Below are 4,386 nucleotides of genomic sequence, written 5' to 3' on the forward strand. Positions count from 1 at the left end.
GAGACACTGTACACAGCTGTAGGTATTTATAAAAGTTTCAGTATTTTCCACAAAGTTCCCCTCTCCGTGGTGAAATATTTTTCCTTGCAACCAACATAAAACATTTAAAATAAGAATAACAATAAAACAAACAATTGCATCTGTAATTAAACCTGTTTTTGTTTTATCAAATAGTTTTACATCAACAAGTTTTTGCTAGAATCGATCGATCGATTCCCAGTGGCGTGTTATAAGAAAAAATCATGCTCGAAACAAGAGCATAAAAAGATAATACATACATCCTCAAAAAGTAATTCTTATATTTATTTTTAAGAAAACCTGGTCAGATCTCCCAATCATTGTGATCTGATCTATATCATAATAAGGGTCTGTAAACTCAGTAAAAGATCCTCAATCATTATAAATACAATTATTAATGTTAATGACAACTAATATGTGAAATTCGGCACTTTGCTCTGCTTTTACACTAAGTACTTAGATAACTAACTCAAAAATCTTCGTCCTCTTCAGTCTCCTCTCTAAGTTCGTGTTTTTGAGGAGCTGGATTGCCTCGATGTTCACATGTTTTAAGAGCCACTGATCGTGATTCTTTACGAATTTAGTGGATATCTGCCTTATAGTATCTTTTTACAGGTCCCGATGAAAATCGCTATTTCGAAAGTACCCGGGTGCAGCAAAGATGCTCCTTTATTTTGAAATCTTTGGATTATTAGGGTATTGATTTCGCTGGCACATCGCCATAGTTGAATCCTATACCGGTTTCAGAATTTTTTCATATACAGATAGTTTATTATAAACTGACAGAGTGGATTGTCTTCACAGCAACCAATACATTTTCTTGGTATCAGTTTATATTTGAACCTTTCATACTTCAAACTTTGTCAAATGCCTGAGCAAACAGAGAAACAGACTTTTTTGATTTCTAGTGATTTTTCTATGACATCGGATATCCTGTGTACTTGGTCTATTTTGGAGTGATTTGGCCTGAAGCCGAACTGATTTGTATAAGTTTCTTTTCTACAAGTATAGGGCTTAATCTTCTTAGTAGTATTCTCTCGAATAGCTTTAATATCATTATCAATAGTGATATTGGTCTGTATGAAGATACTACGTTGGGTGGTTTTCCTGGTTTTGGAATCATTATGACTTCAGCTACTTTCACAAGGTACTTACCCAAGGCGGAAGGCTGCGTTTATAATATGTGTTAATTTGATTATAACTTTCTTTGGTAAATGTTTTAGTATTTCACCTGTAATCAAGTCAAAGCAAAGAGCTTTCTTCGGGTTAATATTCACATTAATCATTGTGGATACTTCGTTTGGAGTAGTAAAAATTATTTTCAAATTGGTATCCACCTGGTACTAATTTTTATCACATTTAAATACTCATGTTAGATCCTTAGATCACTTTTTTTAAAAATAACATTCTGTGCTTTATTCCATTTGATGTTTTTTGGAGTAGTCACCATCAGAGGACCTAATGATTCTTGTTACCGTTTCCGTTTTTGATTTATGTTGGTGTCAATCTTTCTTTAGTAAACAACTTGACTGAGTGGTCGTTCGAAGTCTACTATAATAAAATTAATCTAAGCAGCAAGTTGAAACTTTGTATTGAGACTTATCACTGAAGCTGCATGAAGATTTTGGTAAACGCACTCTTAGAGATAAGTCAAACAACTCTTTGTGGAGTATTTGTAGAATATTGTATAAAAACTGCTTAAGTCAATAGTAAAACAACTTGAAATATCTCAATAAACTTCAGAAACCAAGCAAGATTTCCACACAAGCAAAACATGATGACAGTGTTAAGGAATTCTTGACATGCTGACTTCTTTGGTAAAATTCCGGTCCTTTAACATTTATTTTTAGCCTTCTAGTAGACATCTAGATAATAATTGGTTTACATTAACTTCAAAATATCAATAATTTGAATTTAAATTACTACTCAGAAATTTCTGAATGAATAACACAAAATTATTAGTCCTTGTAAATATGTCTGATCCTTTTATCTAATCTAAACAGAAATAATTGAAAAATATCCCAAGCCCGGTATCACACATTACCCCAGAGGATTGAAGGGGCCGGTAAATAATTTTATTCCTAAAGTTAACGGGTTAATACAAAAAAGTTAGGTGTCATGAAAATGTTATTCTGTATGGTTTCACTGTTGCTCACATCAATGTTTGACAACATTTTCACTTTTCAAATAACGTCGTCTAAAGCAGACAACGCTAGAAGTATTTTGTCACTGTTAGTTAAAAGTTGATTTGGGCATTTTAGAAAAATAAGTTGATTTTAAATCTGCTTTCTGCAAACTAAGAATTTAATAATAAATCAAAGTTTCAATTGGTCACACTAATCTGACTAGACGAATATCAAATTAAATGAATAAAGTATTAGTTTTACAGGTTTCTCTATAATTAGTTAGAAAAGATAATTATTTTTGATTACAGTCATTAATAATAATTAATTAATAAAAAATACAGTTGATAATCTATAAATATGAAATACAAACAATTTATAGTCATGAGGTTAGAGTTCATATTAATAAAAAAGTAATTGATAATGATGCGCCGCTATGTATCACTTAACTAAAGCAACCCAGGTTTGGGATATGTCGCATTAGCGAGACCCCGTTTCTTTCGTTCCCAAGATCTACCTAATAAATTCATCATACCAAATATGCCTACTCATGATAGTGAAAAAATATAAATTAATGGTGGGATATTATTAAAAAGCATATAGATTGGAGAAAAAGTTCTAGTTTATAACTTGAGTGATTTTATTGTTTACATTTTGCTTTACTAAAGCTCCCTAATAAGATTTTGTAATTAATTTTTGCTGCTAAGTTTGCTTCGATTGAGAGTATTGCTAAATCAGAAAGTCGGTCCTGCTTCATATTGTTTCTTAAGCATTTTTTAATAATTTTTAACTCAGAGAAACTTCCTGTGGAAACCGTACTTAAAAGAATAGTCAATATAATTCTGATAGCAATGTAAACATTAGAATAGATATATTTCATTTATTATTATGTTTTGAATCATCTGAATTGCGTCTTTAATGGAATTTGGTAGATTAGGCACTAAAAGTAATAGTCTTCGTTAAGCTCATAAGATTCTCTATGTCTTTGCTTTCTCCGTCTTGAAGTACTAGACCTAAATCATTACTGTGCTTCAGAAGCTTGATTTTCGGCAAAGATTTTAAATTATTTATGTCCTACAATAATCCAAGATTTTAATGTTCAGTGGGTGCAGTAAAACTTGTGTTAATATTTTATATCAAGGCGTCAATCATCATAATAAAAAAATCAATTCTAAATCTACTTTATGCAAAATGAATAAGTTCATATACAGCGTAATATTTAAACATTTAAACATTTAAACCAAGTCATTGGAATCTCACAACTGCTATTTTCTATGAATTCGTAGGCTTTTGAAGTACATTCATTAAAGACTGTTTCCCGATATTTGTGGATCCAGTTACAAAACTTGCGCACGTTGTAAATCAGTCTCCATTTCTATATTAGTTTCGGCTAATTTTTCAATTGAAGCAGCAATATATTATTTGCTGTCACTTAAAGGACGTAGTCGTCTAGGTTTTTTTAAAAATTTCTTGAATTTACATTTTTGTTCATAACATTATTGTATGTATATTGTCAATATGAATTGATGAGCAATCTTTTTTTGTTGAGCCTTATATACAATAATATAATCATATACAATTATATTTTCTAATCTTATTAACTCAAATTTGATAATAATAAGTTTACAACAAGTAGAGTTCTTCTAATTCTTGAATCTCTGTAATTATACATTTGTAATATAAATTATATATATATATATTTTAATAAAAATATCTTCTTTCATTTTTCCATAGTCAATTGTAGTCATCCTCCACCACGAAAATGGCAGCTCTCACACATCAGTTCAAACCAAAACGTTTTTGAACAGTCAAAACATCGAATTGATCGGTCTTCTAGTCCTCGTTTGGTACCCAATGATTTCTTCTGATTCCCGCAGATCAAAAATAAATAGCGAGTTCAAGTTTTTACTGTACATGGAGGTTGATGCGTTCAAAGCATATATTCTGAACGAAAAAAATATCTCAAATATTAAGTAGCAGCCCTCGTATATATTAAGCAAATAACGATAACCTAAAAATTAGGAATATTCTGCTAGGTTAGGTTAGGTTAGGTTATGTATGTTAACCAAGTCTATATTAAAATGACAGCTGTTACGAATTGTTGTACAGAATTACCCCATAACATTCATATAACTATTTCTGTTTCAGTATTTTTTATTTGCATTCAAGATTACGTCGAAAATTGATTTATTTTTTAGTTCAGGATCTCACTGTAGCATACAAAAGTTTCTCCTCTTGCAATAAA

This window comes from Diorhabda carinulata, chromosome 3 (genome assembly GCF_026250575.1).
Source record: "Diorhabda carinulata isolate Delta chromosome 3, icDioCari1.1, whole genome shotgun sequence".
NCBI classification, from domain to species: domain Eukaryota; kingdom Metazoa; phylum Arthropoda; class Insecta; order Coleoptera; family Chrysomelidae; genus Diorhabda; species Diorhabda carinulata.